Source organism: Lepidochelys kempii, chromosome 6, assembly GCF_965140285.1.
Source record: "Lepidochelys kempii isolate rLepKem1 chromosome 6, rLepKem1.hap1, whole genome shotgun sequence".
NCBI lineage: Eukaryota > Metazoa > Chordata > Testudines > Cheloniidae > Lepidochelys > Lepidochelys kempii.
In genome coordinates this window covers 19306907-19332412 of record NC_136385.1, presented here as the reverse complement: position 1 = coordinate 19332412, position 25506 = coordinate 19306907, and the positions used below count along the sequence as shown (strand labels likewise).

Genomic DNA, 25506 nt, shown 5'->3' with positions numbered 1-25506 from the left:
CTAACTTCAGGGAACAAAGTACCCTTTCCCCACCCCTCAATAATTATTATTTTATTACTGAGTTATGGTAGGATCTAGAGCCCCAATCAGGGGCCCATTGTACTAGGTCCTGTGCGTACACAGAACATGACAGTCCCTGTCTGACAGAGCTCTAAAGCAAGTCTAAAGCAAGTAACTGCCCCCTGCATTGCGCTCTGGAGGCTGCTAAACTGTCCCCTGGGAGACTCTCCAAGGGTGTGAATGCCAAAGGCCTCTAGGGAGAGCCCCGCTGCCAGCCCTGGAGCGTTCCATCCCAGGGACCCCGGGCAGAACCAACCCAGCTGAGCTGCTCTGTCACCGTGGGGTGCAGGGAAGTGGAACAGGAATGACTGTAACAGGGTTGAGTTTAGCTCCATCACAGAGCACGTGGATTCTAACATTGCTCCACTAAAGAGTGGCTCCCCACTGGCTCTTACACTTTTGTGAGACGCTGCAAAGTGATCTGGAGCCTTTGGAACTGCAGGATTGCTGGTTCCTTGTCTGTTTGTATTGCACTGAATTTGTTTCTTTAGTTAAAAGATAGCCTTGGAGATAATAAAGATCCTGCCTGGAACCCCAGGAATGTCTCATGTTGTCAACCAGCTGTTTGGGGATAACATACTCTGCTGTGATCAGTTACCATTTACAAATCCCCAGTTCTCTGTCCCAGCTCTGGCACAGGTTAGAGCAGCCTGGGGGCTGTTCTTACTTGCACTAGCTGCTAATGGTCACCAAGGAATGACCTCCGAGCTGGGGATGCATTTCGGTTACTCCTCCTCCCCACCTCTCCCTGTCCATGACACTCCCTCTGCACCAGTCTGTTGGCTCTACACCCACTGGGGACTCCTTCACACTGGGGATATCCTCAGAGGGAGAGTTAAAGGCTGACTCTGCTCCCCTTGTGCCAGGTGAGTGGTGAAAAGGGAGTGGAGCAGGTGAAAGAATCTGGCCCACTGTGGGCATCTCTGCTCTGAGTCCCCCAGGCTTCCTGCTGGGATTTAGAATTTGTCATTCCTGCCATCACCCTCTTTCTCCTTCTGCTCCTGCTGCTGCTTCCCTGGGGGAGATTGTTGGGGCAGACTCCCAGGTTTTACAGTAACTTTATGTCTCTTACCTTTCTCTCTTTCTTCTCTGAGTTTTGCAGCAGAATCTCGGAGATCGATCTGAGTGAAAACCTCTATGGTCACATCTACGGCAGCCTCTCCACCATAGAATTCCATCAGGAGGTTCTTCGTATCTATCCTGTCGGCATTCTCCAGCCGACCCCAGGGGATGGTACCTTTCCTCTCAAAGTCAGAATGTGATAGTTTGTCTTTAAATTTTTTCAAGTCTTCCTGAGAAAGGTTGTCAAGGGCTCGTAAGAGCAGGTCACTGATTCTGCTGCTTTGGTTTCCCATCACTGGGCACCAAGAGAGAAGCTAAAATGCAATGTAAAGTCTTGGTGTTAATCATTAATTGTGTATAACAACAATTATTCCCATGTAGAGGAAAGAAGTGGTGGGAGAAGATCACTGGGGCTCATAACTCCTCAGTGTTTCTCTCTCACAAATGATTCTTTGTGCCTGTGTCCACATCTGTAAAATAGAGATAATCCTACTGATTTAACTCACAGGGGCGTGGTGCAGCTTAGCCAATGTTCGTAAAGCCAGGAGAGTTTTTAGGAAGATGGGGCTATGGTAATAGTATTTGTCATCCAACTGGATTTGAAAATAGAGGTGGGATACCCTAATTTAATTAACATTTCAAAATATAAACCCAGAAAATACAGTCCTGGAATATCAGGCCCTGCATCCTGAGATCCAGTGTTAGCTTGAGAGAACCTCATGGGTATTTTGGATATCAGAGCAAGATGAGGTGGAGCAGCAGTAATTTCTGACACACGGTGCGTCTACACAGCAACTGCGGGGTGCTGGTCCCATCTTGGGCAGACAGACAGATGTGACATTCAGCTCTACTTGAACAAGGGCCTAAAAATATCAGTGTGGGGGCAACACAGGCTAGACGCGCAAGTAAAATCCCGCCCGACCTCCTGGATACATGCCCGGGTAGCTAGCTCAAGCCACTGCCCACGCTGCTACTTTGAGGCGGGAGCACAAACACAGCTCATGCACATATGTCTACCTGCACCGGGAATTACACCTCTCAGTTGCTGTGTAAACATCCCCATGGGCCCCATTCTGCCAGGTCTCACCACCCACATGTATAAACTACAACTAGTTCAGATTAAAGTCAGCCCATCCCAAGAGAAAATGCAGAAAGTGATGGACTTACTGTTAGTCAGAAAGTTCACACAAACATCATCTGATGGCCCTGGTTTGATCTGTTTCTCTCAGTCTTGTTTGTGTTCAAACACAGACATCCAAAAAAACCCTAGGAAGAGGAACAGGAAACTGCTCAAAGTTTATTGTGCAATACAAAGAAACTAAAACACCTCCAGCTAAAACTGAACTTCAGCACTTTCTGAATTTCTCTACCAACCCTCATACCACAGCAAGTAGGATTTAAAGCCTTCTTAGTCCATGTATATATATTGTGTTGTTTTTTATTCCTTTTATTCCTTTGGCTTCAGCAACCTGTTTCTCTGAATATTGATGTCATGAACTCCATAGACATGTTCACCACTTTTCCCTTCCCAAGTGCAGCAGCTTTAACCAAGACAAGCCACATATGAATAGTGTGCAACAGACAGAATGGAGTTTGGACTTTGCATCATCTTGATACATAAATAGCAGTGATATTAGCAGGAGTTGGGACTTACATCCTGCAATAATTTAAAGGGAAGGGTAACAAGCCTTATGTGTGCGGTAACATAAAATCCCTCCTGGCCAGAGGTACAGAATCACTTACCTGTAAGGGGTTAATCAGTTCAATTAACCTAGTTGGCACCTAAACAAAAGAACCAATGGGGGGGGGGAATACTTTCAAATCTGCGGGAGAGGGAAGGTTTTGTTTGTGCTCTCTTTGTTTTGTTCCCTCTCGGGACAAAGAAAGAGACCAAGCAGGTAACCCAGCTCCTAAAAAAATCCTAAAATAATACATCTAAAAGTACAAAAATTGTAAGTAATAGCAAGAAAATAAGTTAGATTATCTTTTGTTTTAGCTTGTAAATTTTCCCTATGCTAAGAAGTCATTTTATTCCTGTTTTGTAACTGGGAAGCAAAGTTAGAGGGGAATTCTCTGTGTTTTAAATCTTTTTATTTACCCTGTGAAGTTATCTTCCATCCTGATTTTGCAGGTGTGATTCTTTTACTTTTTTTAAAATAAAATTCTTCTTTTCAGTGTCCTAAAAATCAGGGATTTGGTCTGTGCTCACTTTGTTAACCTATTGGTTGCTACATTATTCTCAAGTTTCCCCGGAAAAGGGGGTGAAGGAACTTGGGAGGATATTTTGGGGGGATAGGGCTCTCTGCCGTCTTTCTGGGGCAATTCTCTTTAAGATCAAATAAGCAGCAAACTCTGAGCTGGCTCACACCCCACCACCCGCCACCATTTGGGGCTTTGTTGCCTCATTTTAAGAATTTCTCACTTTTTTGTTTTTGTTTGCAGTTGCCAGAAGCCCTTGTCCCAGCTGAGAAGTGGAAACGAGAGTTTTGCTGTTCATTTCAGCAGAGAAATAAGAAAAGTGGGAACGGGAATCCGTTGATCCCATTCCTCTTAGGATGGAAGGAGAGAGAGGGATTTCCGCCTGGTGGCAATCAAACAAACAATCTCACTCAGCTGGTGTAAGTCACCTTAGAACTACTGCCATGGGATGGCCTATATACGGGTCCCTAAATACCAGTGGCAGATTTAGAGTTAGTGGGGCCCTGTGCTCAGCTTCATTTTTGGGGTCCCCTCGGGACCCAGCCAAGAAAAAGAACATTCTCTCTAATCCCCCTCCCCGCCCGTTTTTCATTCTTTTTTTCTTCATCCTCCTCCTATAAGTAATAGGAAGTAAATGAAAATAAAGGGAGGTACCTTGATTGTTTTTGTAGTCTAACTTATTTTTCCATAGACCACTTGAAAATCGTGGAGGGTCTCAGTGGACCACTTAATGATCTTTCCAAATGTTGTTTGTACCGTTAGCTAACTATTGTAAAGCACTTTGGATAAGAGCGCTTTATAAAAAAAAATGCAAAAAAACATTGGGGTGCGGGGTCTGGCCAGGAATTAGGGTGTGGGAGGGGGCTCAAGGCTGGGGGTGCAGGGTCTGGAGGAAGTTAGGGTGCAGGAGCAGGCTGGGGGTTGGGGTTCAGGGTCTTCCCAGGAGTTAAGATGCAGCAGGGGGCTCAGGGCTGGGGAAGGAGGTTGGGGTGTGGAGCGCTTACCTGGTGCAGCTCCCATTTGGTCCGAGGGGTGCAGGTGGGAATGTGTGTGGGGGGGTAGGAGCTCCCGTTTGGTGCTCAGGGTGGGGCTAGGTATATGTGGGGGGTGCAGGAGTCAGGGCAGGGGGCTGGAGGTGTGGGCTGGAGTCGTGGAGCTGCTCCCAGCCCCCTGCCCTGAGTGGCTCACAGCAGGGGGCTGGGGGGGCTGTGTCAGGCGAGTGAGAGGGCCCCGCCCTTGCTCTGCACTGCCCCGATTCCACCCCCTTCCCCAAGGCCCCGTCCCGCCTCTTCTTCACCTCCTCCCCTGAGCACGCTGGGGCCCCTCCCTGAGCACTGGCAAACAGCACCCTGAGCACTGGCAAACAGCTCCTCGGCGGCAGGGGAAGCGCGGCGGAGGGGCAGGGACCTGGCACACTTTGGGGAGGAGGCAGGGGAGGTGGAAGCTTGGCTGCCAGTGGGGGAAGAGCCTGCAGCAGGAGCTGGCAGGACCAAGCTTCTGTCCCCGCAGCTGCCTGGCCCTGGGGCCCCCTGTCATTAGGGGCCCTGTGCCAGGGCATCCTGTGTTTTACTGTAAATCTGCCCCTGCCTCAGGACGTCCTTCACGCCCTTGTACCTCAGGCTGTAGACAGGGGGTTCAGCATGGGGATCACCAAGGTATAGAACACAGCCACCATTTTCTGCCAGACCCTGAGCTGTCAGATGAGGGTCGTAAATACGTAAAGATCAGGGTCCCATAGAAGATGGAAATGACAGTCAGGGGGGAGGCGCAGGTGGAGAAGGCTTTGTGCCTTCCTGCAGCGGAGAGGATCCTCAGGATATCAAAGATGAGGTAAATGTAGGAGATGAGGATGATGAGAATGGTGCCTATTGTTTCTATGGCTGCAAAGATGAAATGCATTAGCTTATTGATGCGAAAGTCAGAGCACGAGATTTCTTGGAGTGGGCGAATATCATAGAATCATAGAATATCAGGGTTGGAAGGGACCTCAGGAGGTCATCTAGTCCAACCCCCTGCTCAAAGCAGGACCAATCCCCAACTAAATCATCCCTGCCAGGGCTTTGCCAAGCCTGACCTTAAAAACTTCTAAGGAAGGAGATTCTACCACCTCCCTATCGAACCCATTCCAGTGTTTCACCACCCTCCTAGTGAAAAAGTTTTTCCTAATATCCAACCTAAACCTCCCCCACTGCAACTTGAGACCATTACTCCTTGTTCTGTCATCAGCTACCACTGAGAACAGTCTAGAGCCATCCTCTTTGGAACCCCCTTTCAGGTAGTTGAAAGCAGCTATCAAATCCCCCCTCATTCTTCTCTTCTGCAGACTAAACAATCCCAGTTCCCTCAGCCTCTCCTCATAAGTCATGTGTTCCAGTCCCCTAATCATTTATGTTGCCCTCCGCTGGACTCTTTCCAATTTTTCCACATCTTTTCTTGTAGTGTGGGGCCCAAAACTGGACACAGTACTCCAGATGAGGCCTCACCAATGTCGAATAGAGGGGAACGATCACATCCCTCAATCTGCTGGCAATGCCCCTACATATACATTCCAAAATGCCATTGGCCTTCTTGGCAACAAGGGCACACTGTTGACTCATATCGCAGAAGAAAAGATCGAGAACATTGGAGTGGCCGAAGGACAGACTGAATACAGTACACATAGGCACAATGGCATTGAAACTGGCACATAGTTAAGAGCCAGCCACCAGCTGGATGCAGACTCTCTTGGACATGTTGACATTATAAAGCAATGGGTTGCAGATGGCCACGAAGCAATCTATGCCATCACAGCCAGGAGGCAAAGCTCATTGTTGGCACAGAAGGAGAAGAGGAAAAACTGAACCACACACCCAGAGAAAGAAATGTCTTTACTCTTCGCTAGGGAAATGACCATTGCCTTGGGGGCAATCACAGCGGAGTAGACAACATCTAAGAGTGACAAATTGCTGAGGAAAATGTACATGGAGCTGTGGAGTTGGGAGTCAACCCTAATCAGCACAATCCTTCCGACATTCCCCACCAGGGGGCAGAACTAAATGGCAAAGAAGAACAGAAAGAGGATGTTTTGCAGCTTTGGACTGTCTGTTATTCTCCAGAAAATGAAGCCAGTCACCCTGGATCCATTTCTCCTGTCACTGTGCTCTGTGTCAAAGAAGAGGCAGAAGAGGGGATAGAAGCAATGGGTACCACAACAATAAATCTGATGTACAGTGGAGACTCCTATTATCTCTTAAGAGGTGCCTAAATAACGGAAATTTAATTTAGTCATAGATTCCAAAGCCCAAAAGAACCATTTTGATTATCTAGACCAGTGTTTGTTTGTTTTTCATTTGTGGACCAATCAAAAATTTTGAATGGAGGCTGAAATCTTAGACATAATCTGTGGTCCCCTAGGAATCCATGGACCACAGATTGAAAACCAGTGTTCTATAGTAACAACAACCTTTTGAGGACCCCTTAGATATAGTCTGTGGACCCCAAGGCATTTGCAGATGACAAATTCAAACCCCTCAATCTAGTCTAATTGCTTGTGTAACACAGGTCATCATTTTTTTCCAATATTTTTCATTGTAAACTAGAACATATCTTTTAAAAAATCATCCAATCTTGAGTGAAAAATTGTCCATGAATGAAGTATCCACCATGACCCTTGATAAATCGTCCCAAGGGTTAATCACCCTCACTGTTAATAGAGGCCTTTTATGAAGAGCTGGTCAAAATTCCCACTTACCCCCTTGGAAATTTAAGTTAGACAGTTCTACATGTGGAATCCTCAGTATTGGAGGTGTTTCAGAGCAGGTCAGAAAAAACCACCCATCAGGATGTTAACTTGGTGTTACTTGGTCTTGACCCCGCACAGGGAGCCTAAATTGACTACGTGAGGTCCCTTCCACCCTACATTGCCAGGATTCCTGAATAAAAGTATTTGTATTTATTATTATTATTTTATTTTATTTTTTTGCAAAAATGCTGAAATTTCCATGGAAAATTCAATGAAAAAGAGATATGTTTGTTTTTGCAGGAGGAGGGCAGTTTTCATCTATTTCCTAGGAATTTAGTGTTCCCACTCACTGTAGGAGGGTCTGATCCAAAACAGACTGACACCAAGGGAACTTTTCCATTTATTTCAGTGCACTTCAGGTCAGGCTGTTTGGGAAGATGATGAAATCTGATATTAACAGCTATCAGAGTGAGAAGCAAGGAAAGGTAACATGCTATGTATTTGAAACTTCTGCACTCCCTACAAGAGGATATCTTCAAGGCAAATGGATTAGTAAAGTTCACAAAGAATTATAAATTTATATGAACTCAAAGGGGAAAAAACATTACCTTTTTTATTGAACTACTAAATATGAGATTTTGAATGCACCGAAGTCAGGAAATGGAAAGCAGGGTCTAAAATCCCAAAATGTTTGTGATAGCTTCACCTGCCTTTAACTGATGAGTAGAAACAACATCCGTAATAAAATGGCATAAGCAGTGCACTGGCCAACTCAGCCCATGCAAATACAGCCAGACCCACCCAAACATATCTCTACTTGGGCTCTTACCTGAAATCTCCGTGAAGGTAAAGTTATGGAGCCAGATCCTGAGCTGGTATAAACTGGAATTGCTGGAGGATTTTTAAATCGAGCACTTTAATACTTTGAGATCATTTTTGTTTAAAGTCTTACAAATAAAAAATAAAAACATGGTGAACAATATATTTGCATGAATATTCAGTCATTTTCCTGAGATATGGATCTTTTGCACAAACTGGTCTCCTTTGGTTGCTTTTTATTACAGCTCCTAGTTTTTTTCAGATTTGCCCACCTATGGTTATGAACAAGGTCACCAAAAACAAAGTTCTTGCATTTCTCTATGAGACAAAGAAACACCAAAGATAAGAATCAAAATCTCCATAGGGAAATGGAAGCATAAAGTCACACTCATCTGGAAGCCCGATTTCCTAGTAATGTGTCTATTTTGGTACGCGATTTCTAGAATTCTTTACCTTATCAATGTGAAAAATTAAAATGCACATGCCTGCGCACACGCACACACACATTTCAATTGTCCTGTGTGGATTAATCACATTTCACCATAATAGGAAACCACAAGAAAACGTCAAGAGAAAAAAATATATTAAACAGACCATTGAAAAATAAAGTATTTTTCCACAAAATGTAATTTTACTGTGTTATTATATCCTTTATATTTTCCAGGTTTCAGAACTGATCCTAAAACATCATCAACTCTTACCTTGTTATAACATCGCAATATCCAGAACACTTCCAAATGCTGTGTTCCCTCTTAACTATGATGTAATGTGAGATAGAAAATAAATTAATTCAAGAATCATTTTCAGGTAGAAAGAGCCAAAATTGCTAGTAAAGTAAAAAAAAAATCTAATTTCTAAGTGAATCACACTAATACTGTAGCTATTTAGAGAAACTGAACTGAAAAACAATGGCAGAGAAAAAGAATTACTTTAAATAGAAGGAGGTGAGCATTATGGAATTTCAAAAGTGGGGAAGCAGAGGCAGCAAGCGAGTTTGGAAAAGCTTCCACCTCAAGAGGAAAGGACCCTAATGAATATTAAGGAAAACATCTCTCTCTCTCCCCCGTGCTCACCATGCAGTATCTTATCATCATGTATAATATAGGGCTACAAATCTCTATAATTTACTATGAGTGAGTGGAGACAGTGGGAGGACCAGCCTGTCCTTCTCAGAAGATATTTCTTTAGCAGAGTCATAAAGCAGCTTCAAAGAGAATAGCCACTGATCTCCACCTAACGGGCCACAATGAGACACTCTGGTCGTTGGAATTGCAGGTCAAACAGCATCAAGAAAGATGGTTCCCTTGGAACCTAGGTGGGTCCAGATGTCCCTGTTCTTTCTCCCGCTTCAAACTAAAAAGAAAACTGAACTATGCAAGAGATATTTCATTTCATTATCAGTGTGTATCCACCCTAAACACATGAGACCTTCCATGGGGGCAGAGAATGGTGCATTGGGGAAGCCAGTGCTGCCCGTTCCATTCTGTACTGTCTTTTTTAACAATCTTCTCTCTCCAGGGCTGTCAACTGGGAATATTTCACCAGCACAAAATCCACTCTGGGAAATTTTAAAGGAAAATGTTTGATATTCAAATAAATGAAACACATTTTTAGAAAAAAAAAAAAAAACCTCTGTAACCCTTCTGCCTGTCAGAGTTGGCAGCAACAAGGGCCGGGTTCAGTATCTAGGGGTTCCATTCCAATAACACAATGCAAAACCGGCTCGAGCCCCCAGCCAGTGACCTGGGACAAATATATACCACCCCCGCTGGGCGCCTCCAAGAGGCAATACTTCCCCTCTCGCAAGCACAGAGTCTGAGTGTAGCAAAAAGCCTTTTAATAACAGAGAGAAACAACCTGGCATTATGTTGGGGAAACACCACCGACAGGATTCATAACACAACCCATAAGCAAAAAACCCACCCCAAGCAAACTGGGGCGTGTCCTTTCCCTTTGGTTCTTGAGTCCAGCAACCCAAAATCACCCAAAGTCCCAAAAGTCCAATGACCCAAAAGTCTCTGTCCCTGGTCAGAGGAGCCCCAGAGTTCGAAAGTTTATCTGCAGAGTTTTACCTCCCAACCTGGGTGGAGATTGGGGGGTGGGGTTAGGGGCACCTTACGTGGTCCAAAGCTGATGGCTCCACCTCTCCATGGGGCTCCGCTCTGCCAGCCACCCCATGAGCTGCTCTAGGCATCCGACAAACTGCTCTGCTTCACCAGCCGCTCTGATTGCTGTCCCGCAAACTGCAATGCTCTGCTCTGCCAGCCGTCTCGCAAACAGCTCCACCATATAGCTTCAGGCTCCCCCACTACTTAACACAACACTCAGTGATTTCAGCTCTTAGTAAGTTTACCTATTTTGTGATTTCAACTTGTAGTAGGGGAGCCTCAGTGCTGGTGCACCATTAGCCCAAAGTGAATTCAGCTCAGCAGCCTGCAACTATACTCCTGATGGAATCAAAATTAGCTCTGATATTCTACCGTGGAGAGAGGAGGAAGTGCAATTAGCATGTAAAACCCTCACCAGAGGCCCATACCACATAGCGTTAATACCCCAATCTCTCTCAATTCACAGAGTTTTGGAACCCATGTCCCTTGCCTAGCGAGTGCTACTTAGTTGATGGCGAGTCCCTCCATCATAACAAAAGGCCAAGTACAGTTCCACTGTCCTTGATTCCCATAATCAGGGTAATAACAATTTATTCTTCCTGCCCCAATAACAGAGACACTGGGGATCCCACAGCAGCCAAAGTGACCATTTGGGCAGCTATGGCCTCATTCTAGGCGGGGTGGGTGTGCCTATGCAAATGAGATCAGCCCCTGAAGTTCTTTTCCACAACTTGCCACACTTCACCACCAGATGTCAGGGTGGAGCTCATCCTGACTCTGCTTATACCTCCATTAAACAATATTCTTTGAAACCAAGGGGTAATTTTAAACAGACTATTTTCCTCTTCGTTTAACTCATTAAAGCACAATGGGCTAGATATTCGGTTGGTATAAATCAACATAGCTCTGCTGATGCTGATGGATCCATGACAACTGACACCAGATGATGATCTATCCTGATATTCCCAAACACTTGACATGCAGCGTTCAGGATAGTTTAGGCAGTTGGTCCCATTTCACTGCAAGTTATTTTGTGAGAGAAAATGAAGACAACATTTTGGTGTCAAAAGCATCAGCATTTTGAGAACAGAAAAACAATCTTCTTTCTTGGCAGACAGAATGGATTTTGGAGCTTTCCCCAGGTATCAGAACTGAAAGAAAAATAGATGAATCACCTTATTCTTTTCCTCATAATATTAAAACTTGTTGCAAGAGAGAGATCTCTCTTTCTTGAATTCAAATGGATTGGGTAAGGGGTAATTGGAGACACAGTTTATTTGTTCTGCATACACGAGGGGACAGAATTCCTCAGAGCTCTGAATCTCAGGTCAGGCACAAGTGTGTGGGGGGGGATCATTAAAATACCAGTTACATCTCCCGGCAGCAGGAGAGAGTTAGACACCAATATATGGTCTTCAAATGTAGTTCAAGTTCCTGGACATGTTGATGTTTCTCTTTATCTTTCCCTCTGTTTTATGCAGTCCATAAATCTGAAAATCCCCCTAGCAAGAGGCACGTCCAATCACAAATACACTAAGAGGAGCCCAGCAAGATTATAATCAATATCCACTAGGATTATAGCTGTGAATACAGTTTCCTTCAGAGCAGCAGGACTAGACATCTGTATGTTGCACAGCCAAAAGTCAATGAGCATTCTGCTGTTCAGCGCTGAGAGAGAAGGAAACATTTGAAGTAGAAGCACGAGAGAGTCCAGAACTCCAGTAAAAATTCAGGAAATGCACCTGCATGTGCCCGTCTGATTCAGATCTAGATTGGGCGCTGTCAAGGGCCCTCAGCAAAGAACCTGGCATGACACATGCTATTTAGCTGAACCCTTATCAGGCAGGATAACTAGGGTGATACAGCAGCTGGGAAGAATGGAGATCCTGTCAATGTCCCTGAAGGCCAGGATGTGAGCTCAGATTGTATCAGGACCAGTTTGGAGAAGATATCAGTGAAAACCCTGGAGAGGGGGATGCGCCTGGCCAGAGACTGGAAGTCCAGGCTGGTTACTGCAACTCTCCATCCCCTCCCTCCGATTGTTTTCTGAAAGTGTACTTTCAACACTGAGGTCATTGTAAGTTATGGCCAAATAATTTGCTGTCCTGGATAATATACCATGCATTGCTGTGTGTGTGTCTGTGGTGTAGTGGAGACGCTATGCCATTTCCACAGCCTCCTCTACCTTCCCCTCCCCTCTACCAGCTTCTGCTGGGCACAATCCAAACTGGATGCAGAGCACTGGGGGAAATGGTTTCTGAAAAGCCAACTTTGCTGTTTAACCAAGAGTTCAGAGTATGGGCTATATGGCTTGTGCTGAAGCCCATGGTCTCTAGCAAGTTCACAAATATAAATCAGTGCCCCTCTGTCCAGTTCACCGCAGGCAGGCAGGTGGGGGTGGAGAGGTTCAAACACCACTTGGATCAATGCTCTCCAGCCAAGCTCAGGCTTTGGTTGGTTTCCTTCATTTCCCCCCAATCCTGGTAGCTTATGCTGGGAAATTTCTCAGGCAGCATGAATTCTCAATGGTCTTTCAGGAGCACTGGGGGTGCAAACCTGCTAAGGCCTCCATAATAGCTAGGGCCCTACCAAATTCAGGGCTCACTTTGACTAATGAAAAAACCCTCTGACCTTGAAATTGACCAGTGTCACCATTTCAGATGTTTCCATCTGAAATTTCATGGTATTGCAACCAAGGGGGTCCCGACCAAAATGGGATAGTGGGAGAGTTCAAAGGTTGTTGTAGGGGGGTCACAGCATTGCCACCCTCACATCTATGCTGCCTTCAGACCTGGACTCTGAGGGCAGCATCCAGCAACCTTTCTGAAGCTAGAGGAGGTTCCCAGATGTGGAGGTGGGTCCCTGCTGCTGGGAGCACCTCAGCTGGGGCATCCTACCTACTAGTTCCTGGCAGATCAAAGCAAGGGCCTTGGCCAATTTGGGGGCATCCAGAAAAATGGACACCTGAGCCCCAGAAGGAACTGCAAGGGAAGCCCCGAGCCCCAGCTGCAGATGCCTGGTAGAAGCCCCAAGCCCAGGCATCAAGAGTGTCAGAAGGAATGGGGAGGGGCATGAAAGCCCTGAGCCCGGGCACCCAGAGACGTGGTTGGAGCAGGACCCTTGTCAGAAGCTGCCAGGGCCAAAGCCCTGAGCCCAACGCCAGGATGCTGCAGTGCACTGGCTTCTGCACTGCCTCTGGAGGTGCGTCTGATATCCCCACAGAGAGCAGCCATACAGGGGACGTCCTGTCCCCAGACCAGCAGACTAACAGCTAGGAGGCCCCTACTGGGGGACTGCCAGCAGGATGGGGACATCAGATTTCACAGAGTGGGTGTAATGTATGATTTGTGACACGTTGTTCACTGCTGTGACATTGGTAGGGCCCTAGCTATAGAAGAAGATCAAGAGGTGGCTTGGTTACGGTGTAGAAGTCCCTTCATGAAGAGAAAAAAATGAATACCGTCTACAATCTAGCCAAGAAAGGCACAACAAGAACCAACACCTGTCAACTGAAGCCAGAGAAATTCAAATGAGAAGTAAGGCACACATTTTTGACAGTGAGGGAGACTAACCACTGGAACAAATTACCCAGGGAAGAGGTGGATTCTGTTTCCTGGTGTCCTCACATCACAACTGATTGTCATTCTGGAAGGTGCCTTTTAGTGAATTACAAGCTATTGGGCTTAATATGCTGGTAAGTGTGTGAAATTTCATTGCCTGTAAAATAGAGGCCGGATTAGGAGATCAAATAGTTTCACAACCGATGCCTCTATGGAAAACTCAATGTGGGCTGAGGAACAGACTCTGCTGTTTTACTGGGTAGCCTGCTTGCTCCCCAGAATCAATAATGAGCAAGTGGGGCGATCCAGGGTGCAGTTCAAACATCCAACCGGGCTGGCCAGGGGCAGACATCAGGCCTGCAAAGGAAAGGTGAGTGTGGCAGTGACTTCACAAAGGCCTTTGGCAGGAACTCAGCCTATTGGGCAAAGGTGGTGAGGCGGGTGTGACCCCACAGAGCTCCCTTGACAACAGCCCGGCAGGACAGGGGTGCGGGGCAGGGGGAACCTCGGAGACCCCTGTGGCCTTGCTGCAGCAAGCCTCCATCTCGCGGTCTCTCAGTGGGGACCAAGAGAGGATTGGTGTGGAGGAGATTCTTTGGGAGTGTTTGCATTTCTGTGCGGATTTTGTCAAAAGAAGTCATCATCTGTGTCGAAGGTAGGCTCTATGTACAAAATGGGGGACTCTTTCCTGGGAAGCAGTGACCCTGAAAAAGACTTGGGGTCATGGGGGATAATCAGCTGACCATGAGCTCCTAGTGGGATGCTATGGCCAAAGGGGCAAATGTGACCCTGGGAGCCGTACATAGCAAAATCTCAGGTAGAAGTAGAGAGGGTCTAAATCTCTGTACTGGGCACTAGTGCAACCACTCCTGGAATATTGTGTCCATTTCTGGTGTCCACAATTTGAGACAGATGCTGATAAATTGGAGAGGGTTCACAGAAGACCGACATGAATGATGAAAGGATTAGAAAACATGCCCTGTGGTGACAGACTACAGGAGCTCAATCAAAGAGAAGATTAAGGGATGAGCCTAAGGGAACAAATATTTACTAATGGGCTCTTCACTTTAGCAGATAAAGGTTATGATCAGACAATGGCTGCAAGTTGAAGCTAGACCAATTCACACTGGAAATAAGGTGAGCGTTTTTAACAGTCAGGGTGTGGAGCAATTCACCAAGGGTTGTGCTGGATCCTCCACAACTGGCTTTTTTTTAAATCCAGATTGGGTGTTTTTCCAAAAAATCCATTCTAATTCCTATGCGAATTATTTTGAGGGAAGTTCTATGGACGATGTTAAACAGAAAGTCAGACCAGAGTGGTTCCTTCTGGGCTTGGAATTTATGAATCTGTGACTCGCTGGGGGCGTTTGAAATTTGTCCCTTTTTGATTCCCTCTTCCTCCTTCCCTCTTGTCTCTTCTCTTTGCTCTGCAGCTCTTCTTCCTGAGGAGGGTGGGGCTCTGCTCCTGCTGTCATTGTAGGGGGCCTTCACAAAGAGGTGGGGTTGGAATTGTTTGCTGATGGTGATCTCCACTATCCTGCTCTCCTGTGGTGACTAGTGCTGTCTTTTGCCCGTCTGTTGAGAATGCTCAGGCCCCAGGCCCTGAGAGTCTCCGCACTGATTGGCCAAGCATGGGGTTATTGCTAAGTCAATAGGGAGGAGACTCAGGCACTCTTGGCTGAGTACAGTGAGGCCTAAGGCTCAATTCAATGGCATTTCTTTGTCTGCCTATGAGGCAAAATTTTTTGAAGCCTGCTTCCAATTCATTCCAAAATTTCAGGGAATTTCTAGGCATTGGTGGGAAGAACCTTGTTGATTCTAGTGACAACTGGAAAACAACAGCGCCAGAAACGCCGGATTTCCACACTGGGCCCCTTACATTGATGCTGTAAGCTGAAGAGCCTTGTGACTTCAGAGTTAATTCAGCCAGTCAGTGCTAAATCTCCGTGGACGGTTTGCATAAATCAGCACATGAACCTGCAGGTTTCAGCGGGAGCGATGGCCAAGGCAGGCCGCAGGGTTCGGGTTCATGCTCAGGGTTAGCGGAGTGAGTGAGCGACAGGTGGCTGAGTTACCGCTGATGTCACAGGGTTACTGCTCAGGCCGCTCTGTCTGCAGCACCACCTGGGCAGTGACTGTCAAGGGGAAGGTTTTGTTGATTTGAAACTTATAAACCAGCAAGTGCAGGAGAGGAACGGCTTGGACGATTTGGCAATCAAACGTAGGTTTTGTGGCAGCATCCTGTGCAATTGGTACTGGTGCAGGGACAGAGACAGCACTCCTGCCCCTCCCCCCACCTCTTAGCTGGGCCTACATAAACCAACCAGTGTCCAAAACTCTAGTTAGTCTCTTTTAAGACTGAGCAAATAATTCACAACTAATTATTGATATGATGAATTTTGCTGCCTCCTCTCCTTTCATAGAATATGAGCAGTTTATGATTCCCTTGAATGAAGTCGTTCTTCTAAAATCAAAGTGCATACAAAGCAATGGCTGTTTCAAAACCAAAAATCCCAAAAAGGATTTAAAAATGCAAATTGTAATTTTAAAATATAAATTTAAAAACCATTTTATTTGTTTTAAAAACCCAAACTATCAGGGATAAAATTTGAAACTATGACAAGCTATGTTAAGGCCTATAGTTGCTATAACCTATTAAACTAATTTAAATTAAATAAGAATTTAAACTAATTTAAATTAAATAAATAATTACATGAAGAAATCCATGTTTGCTGCCAAGTTTCAGAGGAAGTCAAACCACTGAACTGTTGGAAGTCACTGCCTAAGCACCTGGCTCCAGAGTTTGTTGAAATACTGAGCCTGATTTTGGCAGCAATAACCTCTTCCGTGGGTGCAGACAGAATATTTTCTTCATTTCAGTTGATGCAGCTTCTTCATTCAAATTTAAGAAACTGATTAGGAGATTAAAAAGAATAAACGCTTCTTTTCCTCTTGTAATATATGAATAAATGCTAGAGAGGAGGAGATGTGAGCTACTACTTCTAAAATCTTGAAGGACATTATGACGAGGAACAATCAGTTCAATTAACTAACTAGAGATACTTCTTTACCTTAGTTTGTTTTAAATGGAAAAAAAATGTTTCAATCAACCTTTTTGTTTTTATGTATCCTGCAAAACCAGCAAGTCAACATGTTTTAATGGTTTCCTATTCATAGAATCCTAGAAGATTAGGGCTGGAAGAGACCTCAGGAGGTCATCTAGTCCACCCCTGCTCAAAGCAGGACCAATCCCCAACTTAATCATCCCAGCCAGGGCTTTGTCAAGCCAGGCCTTAAAAACTTCTAAGGATGGAGATTCCACCATCTCCCTAGGTAACCCATTCAAGGTCATCACCACCCTCCTAGTGAAAAAGGTTTTCCTAATATCCAACCTACACCTCCCCCACTGCAACTTGAGACCATTGCTCCTTGTTCTGCCATCTGCCACCACTAAGAATTTCGTGAGAATCAATCTTTCATTAGAAAAATACTCAAAAATACAAATGCAAAACATTTTGAATTAAATCAATCCACCCTGATCTTTAGTGTCTTGGGGTCTGGGCCTCTGAGTCCTGACTGAGACCCTCATTGGCTAGGAACATCCAGGAAGCTGGTAACAAATTCCAGTCCTGTTAGCATCCAAGCCTCTATAATCCAAGGAACATCTGATGGCAGTGGGAGACAGAGGGGCACTGAGAATTTCTAACTCATGATTGCAAACACAGAGATGTGTTATTGTCTTTGAATGGGGGACAAGTAGTAAATCCGTCAGGATTCTTGCCCCAAATAACAATCACCCACTGTCCTTTTGAGCACAAGGGCTCTAAAACTCCTGACATGCTCAAATCTCTCTCCTGCTAGGACTTAGAGAATTTTCTCCTTCCCCATAATAGAGGGGTAAAGAGAAAGGAAGTGACCTATCTATGGTCACACAGCAAGGTCATGCCAGAGCTAGAAAGAGAAGCATGAGAAAAGAGTTGTATCAAAAATGTTTTGCATTTAAAACTAACTGATTTCTTAAACAAAGGAAATGTGAAGTGTAGTTAGTGAATTGAAATGATACATTCTGGTCACCATGTGTTTCTAGATTTATGAACTAGTAGATCACAGATTATTCATAGATTGAAAGAGGAAAACAAGTTTGCCTGTTTTGTGAACTCCAAATGGTGTTCTTAAATTTCAACGAACTGGTCAATTGAATGGAACTATTTGAATAAACTGAAATGAAGAAAATATTTTCTGCACCTTTCAAGGAAGCTATTGCTGTCCAAAGCTGGGTTAGCATTTCAGCTAACTTTGGTTCCAAGGGCTTAGCTAACACATCATTAATTTTAAGTAGATGATTTTTAATAAAGAAGCCTGTTGTTAATTTAATTACAAATCCAGTTAATATTTTTTAAAAATAATCTATTTTTATCCACCCCACTAGGTATGAAAGGGCCTCTTAGCTCATCTCCCAACCCAGAAAGGGCTGATCCTCCTCCATCCAAACTCTAGGGTGGGCACCTCTCTCTGTACTGGGCTGAACTGAAAGCCAGGATCCAAACACTCCTCACTCTAGGATCATAGAATCATAGAAGGTTAGGGTTGGAAAAGGCCTCCGAAGGCAATCTTGTCAGGACCAACCCCAACTAAATGATCCCAGCCAGGGCTTTGTCAAGCTGGGCCTTAAAAATCTCTAAGAATGAAGATTCCACCACCTCTCAGACTGGTCCAGTCCACACAAGAGATCCACTTCCTGAACACTACAGTGCTAATAAACGATGGTCACATAAACACCACCCTATACCGGAAACCTACTGACCGCTATTCCTACCTACATGCCTCCAGCTTTCACCCTGACCACACCACACGATCCATCGTCTACAGCCAAGCTCTGCGATACAACCGCATTTGCTCCAACCCCTCAGACAGAGACAAACACCTACAAGATCTCTATCAAGCATTCTTACAACTACAATACCCACCTGTGGAAGTGAAGAAACAGATTGATAGAGCCAGAAGAGTTCCCAGAAGTCACCTACTACAGGACAGGCCTAACAAAGAAAATAACAGAACGCCACTAGCCGTCACCTTCAGTCCCCAACTAAAACCCCTCCAACACAGTATTAAGGATCTACAACCTATCCTGAAGGATGACCCAACACTCTCACAAATCTTGGGAGACAGGCCAGTCCTTGCCTACAGACAGCCCCCCAACCTGAAGCAAATACTCACCAGCAACCACATACCACACAACAGAACCACTAACCCAGGAACCTATCCTTGCAACAAAGCCCGTTGCCAACTGTGCCCACATATCTATTCAGGGGACACCATCACAGGGCCTAATAACATCAGCCACACTATCAGAGGCTCGTTCACCTGCACATCCACCAATGTGATATATGCCATCATGTGCCAGCAATGCCCCTCTGCCATGTACATTGGTCAAACTGGACAGTCTCTACGTAAAAGAATAAATGGACACAAATCAGATGTCAAGAATTATAACATTCATAAACCAGTCGGAGAACACTTCAATCTCTCTGGTCACGTGATTACAGACATGAAAGTTGCGATATTACAACAAAAAAACTTCAAATCCAGACTCCAGCGAGAGACTGCTGAATTGGAATTCATTTGCAAATTGGATACAATTAACTTAGGCTTGAATAGAGACTGGGAGTGGCTAAGTCATTATGCAAGGTAACCTATTTCCCCTTGTTTTTTCCTTACCCCCCCCCCCCCGCCCCTCAGACGTTCTTGTTAAACCCTGGATTTGTGCTAGAAATGGCCCACCTTAATTATCATGCACATTGTAAGGAGAGTGATCACTTTACATAAGCTACTACCAAAAGGAGAGTGGGTTTGTGTGTGTGTGTGTGGGGGGGGGGCGAGAAAACCTGGATTTGTGCTGGAAATGGCCCAATTATCATACACGTTGTAAGGAGAGTGATCACTTTAGATAAGCTAGTACCAGCAGGAGAGTGGGGTGGGGGGAGAGAAAACCTTTTGTAGTGGTAAACATCCATTTTTTCATGCTTTGTGTGTATAAAAAGATCTTCGATACTTTCCACAGTATGCATCCGATGAAGTGAGCTGTAGCTCACGAAAGCTTATGCTCAAATAAATTGGTTAGTCTCTTAGGTGCCACAAGTCCTCCTTTTCTTTTCACCACCTCTCTAGGTAACCCATTCCAGTGCAGGAATTTGGATCTGACCTTTGATGGTCCAGTGCTGCATCGCACTTACGGAATGGCTCTTTCTGGGTAAATCTCACAGTGCTTTGCAGTAATGGTAAGTATTAGATCCTCATTTTATTCCTGGGGACAGAAACAGAGAGGGGGAATGGCTTGCCCAAGGTCCCTTAAGTGAATAGGAGAACCACGAATGAAAGCCAGGAGTCCTGACTCCCAACACCCTGTCTCAGTCACTACAAGAAGTCACACTCAAAGCCAGGGACACTAGGAACAGGGTCCTGCTTGCACTTTCCAGGTCGAGAAGGGAGTGTTCCTCTAGTGGCTAGTGCAGTGGTCTGGACACAGAACTCCTGGGCTCCATCCCCGGCTCTATCCCTGACTCCCAGTGCGACCCTGGGGCAGTGGCTTCTCCTGCCCAGGCCTCTGTTTCCATCAGTGGGGTTGGGGTCCCTCCCCTACAGCCCTTGGGTCGTCACACTTCAGGAATGTGCGTGAGGTACTGGGAAATCTTGAGATGGGAGGTGTCCTGCTGGCTTCCAGTCAGTGTTCTGGACCCCAGGCTGCTAGCCTGAGTTTATCCATCCCCTGGCAATAAAACATTGTCTTGTTTTCACAGCTGCTTTTGTTCTCCTGGTTTCTACTCCCTGCCCTGTTGGCAGGGCATTGTGCAGCACCCTTTTCCAGCCCACCCGGGTGCGGGAGATCAAGGAGGAGGGCAGGGGACCGACCATCAGTGAGCATCTGCCATCCAGCTCCATCCCATCTAGAGCAAGTGAGTGGCAAGTGAGCATTTCCTCAGAGGCTTCCCTGTTCTGCTTGGGGAGGGGCAGAAATGGGGGGAATCTCCTCTTAATGAGACTAGATTTCCTAACACAGAGCCCTGCAGCCCTTCGCTCAGCCTGGGCAGCTTGTTTCTTGCAGGGTGTTCTCCAGAGCCCTCCCCAGTGTGGTGGGAATGGCCCAGCAATAGGGCTCCCTGCCCATCCCTTTTCAGAGATTGTTCCCCAGGTCGAGAGTCTTTGGGGAGGGCAGAACCTGCCAGCTGCTGACCACCCACACCCCCAGTCAGTGAAATCAATGGGAACTGAGGGCAACCCATGCCTCCTAGGATTGACACCTTGTGAATTTTCACTGGGGACTGTCTGAGTTCTGCTCTTTCTCTGGCCTGGGAGGGAGCGTGGTCTATTGCGATGGAGAGAATTCTTTGCCCAAACTAACTGAGAGCCCCATTGCTCTGAAAGGATGAGACTCCCCTGGTGTCACAGGGCCCCAGTGGTGAGGGGAACGTTGGGAGCAGCCTGTGCTGTGAGCTGCTGCCAGTGCGTGTGGAAGGCACCCCCTGTGCCCTGTGGTGGGGTGTGCGGTGTGGGAGACTTGCCTCAGTGGAGGAGAGGTGGGCAGGGGCTCAGGCAGGCCCGTTAATGAGAGGCTGCCTTGATCCCAGACTCATGGCTGCTCCCCACTCAGTCTCAGGATGGAGCCGCAGAAGCGGATGCTGAGGAGGAAGGCTGGGCAGGTGGCTCCAGAGCCAGTAGGAAGAAGAGGTCGGCTTGCCCAGGAGGAGAGTGGACTCTCTGTCCCCGGGGGCAGGGAAGAGGCTTGTGGCCAGGCAAACAGGAGGAGCTGCCTTGCTTCTGGAGGAGGAGGAAGACACCAGCTCCCATAGCAGGCCCTGAGGCACCTTCTGGGCCCAAATGGAGGTGGCCCAGAGTGCAGCTATTCAGGAGGGATCCAGGAGAGGGAGAGAGCTGGGCAAAGCGGCTCTGGGGCTTCCTTTTGTCACGGAGTGTGGGGGAGTCCAGGCCCTGCACCCCTCTTCCTGGGATCCACTGAGACTCTCAGCCAGCCAGTAAAACAGAAGGTTTATTGGACGACAGGAACACAGTCCAAAACAGAGCTTGTGGGTACAACCAGGACCCCTCAATCACGTCCTTCTGGGGGAGCAGGGAGCTTAGACCCCAGCCCTGGGGTTCCCTGTGTTCCTCTCCCCAGCCCCAAACTGCCAACCAACCTCACCCAGCAGGTTCCCTGCTGCAGCCTCTGTTCACATTCCTGGGCAGAGGTGTTACCTCCCCCTCCCCTTCCTGGCTCAGGTGACAGGCTCTCAGGTCTCCCATCCCCAGGGCACATTCCCAGGTCAACACTCCCCCCTCCCTGCTGAGTCACATCGTCACATCTCTCCCCCCTTCCAGACTGAACTGAGTGGGGTCACGCTGACCAGTGACCTGGGGAAGTTCGGGGCCCCCTCTCCGGGACAGCGCATCCGCTATCAGGTTGGCACTTCCCTTCACGTGGACCACGTCCATGTCGTAATCCTGCAGGAGCAGGCTCCATCTCAGGAGCTTGGCGTTGGCTCCTTTCATCTGGTGCAGCCAGGTCAGGGGAGAGTGGTCGGTGTAGACGGTGAAGTGTCGCCCGAAGAGATAGGGCTCTAGTTTCTTGAGGGCCCACACCATGGCCAGGCACTCCTTCTCGATGGCCGCGTAGTGTTGCTCCCGGGGTAGCAACTTCTTGCTCAGGTACACGATGGGGTGTCTCTCCCCCTTTTCATCCTCCTGCATTAACACCGCCCCCAGTCCCGTGTCTGAGGCGTCGGTGAACACCACAAAGGGCTTGTCAAAGTCTGGGTTTGCCAGAACTGGGCCACTGACCAGAGCCTTCTTCAGCGCCCGGAAAGCCACCTGGCACTGCTCGGTCCAGACCACCTTGTCTGGCTTCCCCTTCTTGCATAGCTCCGTGATGGGGGTGGCGATGGCGCTAAAGTGGGGCACAAATCTTCGGTAGTATCCTGCCATCCCAATAAAGGCTTGGACCTGCTTTTTGGTGTGGGGAGCGGGCCAGTCTCTGATCACCTCCACCTTGGCTGGTTCCGGCTTTAGGCGGCCGCTCCCCACCCGATGGCCCAGGTAAGATACTTCCGCCATCCCCACTTTGCACTTCTCCGCTTTTACAGTCAGCCCAGCCCCCTGGAGTCGGTCCAGCACTTGTCTAACCTGGGACACGTGGTCCTCCCAGGTCTGGCTAAAGACACAGATGTCATCAATATACGCCACGGCAAAACTCTCCATCCCCCTCAGGAGCTGGTCCACTAGGCGCTGGAAGGTGGCCGGCGCTCCCTTGAGGCCGAAAGGCAGGGTCAGGAACTCATAGAGCCCCAGAGGGGTGATAAAGGCCGATTTCAGTCGGGCATCTGCATCCAGCGGCACTTGCCAGTAGCCCTTTGTAAGGTCCATGGTGGTAAGGTACCGAGCTCCTCCCAGCTTGTCTAGGAGCTCGTCCGGCCTGGGCATGGGGTAGGCATCAGATACAGTGATGGCATTGAGCTTCCGATAGTCCACACAGAACCGGACCTACCCGTCCTTTTTGGGGACCAGCACCACCGGCGAGGCCCAAGGGCTGGCAGATGGCTGGATCACCCCCAAAGCCAGCATGTCCCGGACCTCTCTTTCCAGGACCTGAGCAGTTTTCCCTGTGACTCGGAAGGGGGAGCATCTTATCGGCGGGTGCGACCCTGTCTGCACCCGGTGGACAGATTAGTGCATCCAGGCTGGTTGGAAAACAGCTGTCGGTACGGATGCAGCACCTCCCTGACCTCAGCTTGCTGGGCAGGGGTTAGCTGATCAGAGAGGGGAATTGTTTCCAGGGGGGAACCAGCTCTGGTCCCAGGGAATAGATCTACTAAAGGGTCATCTCCCTGCTCTTCCCACTGTCCACGCACGGCCAACACCACATTCCCCCTGGCATAATATGGCTTCATCATATTCACATGGTACACCCGGCGGTGGTGCGCCCGGTTCGACAGCTCCACCACACAGTTTACCTCATTGAGCTGCTTGACGACCTTGAAAGGGCCCTCCCAGGCGGCCTGTAGTTTGTTCTTTCTCACTGGGATGAGAACCATCACCTGATCCCCGGTGGCGTAGGCGTGGGCCCGCGCCGTGCGGTCATACCAGACCTTCTGCTTCCTCTGGGCTCGGGCCAGATTCTCCCTGGCCAGGCCCATGAGTTCAGCCAGTCTCTCTCGGAAGATCAGGACATACTCCACCACTGACTCTCCATCGGGAGTGGCCTTCCCCTCCCACTCGTCTCTCATCAGGTCCAGGGGGCCCCTCACCCTCCTTCCATATAACAGTTCGAAAGGCGAAAATCCGGTAGACTCCTGGGGCACCTCCCTGTACGCAAACAGCAGGTGAGGTAAGTACTTGTCCCAGTCCTGCGGGTGCTGGCTCATAAAGGTTTTCAGCATCATCTTTAGCGTCCCGTTAAACCTCTCCACCAGCCCGTTGGACTGGGGGTGATAAGCTGAGGCACAGTCGTGCCGGACCCCACATTTCTCCCACAAGCACCGGAGCAGGGCCGACATGAAGTTGGAGCCTTGGTCTGTCAAGACTTCCTTGGGGAACCCCACTCGGCTGAAAATGGTCAGGAGCGCATCGGCCACGGTGTCTGCTTCAATGGAAGCTAAGGGCACTGCCTCGGGGTAGCGGGTGGCAAAATCTACCACCACCAGAATGTATTTCTTCCCCGACCGGGTCGTCCTGCTGAGAGGCCCCACGATGTCCATGGCCACCTTCTGGAAAGGCTCCTCTATGATGGGCAAAGGTCTCAAAGCTGCTTTCCCCTTGTCCCGGGCCTTCCCCACCCTCTGACAGGGGTCACAGGATCGGCAATACTGCCGGACCGTGGTAAAGACCCCGGGCCAGTAAAAGTTCTGTAGCAACCTCTGCCGGGTGCGCCAGATTCCCTGGTGCCCTGCGAGGGGGATGTCATGGACCAGGTACAGTAGCTTGCGGCGATACTTCTGGGGGACCACCAGCTGCCTCCTGATCCCACAGGACTCTACTTCTCTTGTGGGAGCCCATTCTCGGTACAGGAACCCCTTCTCCCACAGGAACCTCTCCTGGCAGCCTCTCCTCATGGTCCATACCACACCGAGGTCGGCCAGGTCCCTGAGCTTCCGCAAGGAGGGATCTTTCCTCAACTCGGCCTGGAACTCAGCGGCTGGGGAAGGGATGGGGCCTGGTTCCCTCTCGCTGGCCAGGTCTGAGGCCTCCGCCTCTCTGAGCCGTGCCCCTCGGCCCTCCCTCCCCACCATGGTAGGGTCCTGCGCCTCCGGTGTGATACCCTCCCCGAGGTCAGGGCGCAGTGCCCCTCGCCGGCTCTGGCTACGCGTCACAACCAGGGAGGTCTGGGGCTTGCTTGGCCAGTCCTCTAGGTCTCCCCCCATCAAAACTTCAGTGGGCAAATGGTGGTGTACCCCCACATCCTTGGGGCCCTCCTTGGCCCCCCATTTCAGGTGTACCCTTGCCATGGGCACCTTAAATGGGGTCCCGCCCACCCCTGTCAGGGTCAGGTAGGTGTTGGGCACCACCTGATCTGGGGCCACCACCTCGGGCCGGGCCAGCGTCACCTCCGCGCCCGTATCCCAGTATCCACTGACCTTCCTCCCATCCACCTCCAGGGGAACAAGGCACTCTCTCCGGAGGGACAGCCCCGCGCCCACCCTGTAAACTGAGCACCCTGAGTCCAGAGCCTCCAGCCCTCTGGTGGAGCTGGCCTGGGGTACTCTTCCCTCCGGGGCAGGTGGTAAACTGGTAGGCCCGCTTTCCTGGGTCGTCTGCCCCTCGTCCAGCTGGGTCCCTACCCAGTTAACCCTGGGTAGGTTGGGTCTGCTCAGTTTGTCCCTGAGCCCGGGGCACTGGGACCGTACGTGGCCTCTCTGGCCACAGTGATAGCAGCTCAGGTCACGTTGGTCCCCTCGAGCGGGTCGGAGGGGCCCGACGCCAGGCGTTCCCC

The 25506-nt window shown here is 48.4% G+C and overlaps 1 protein-coding gene and 1 pseudogene across 1 annotated transcript in view; both read right to left on the bottom strand.

Moving 5' to 3' along the window:
- The window catches only part of LOC140912507 (NACHT, LRR and PYD domains-containing protein 12), a 284723-nt gene that overhangs the window by 39107 nt on the left and 220110 nt on the right, over nucleotides 1–25506 (bottom strand). The gene's annotated exons all lie outside the window — the stretch shown is intronic.
- LOC140912202 (olfactory receptor 5G9-like) lies at nucleotides 4857–10402 on the bottom strand (annotated as a pseudogene).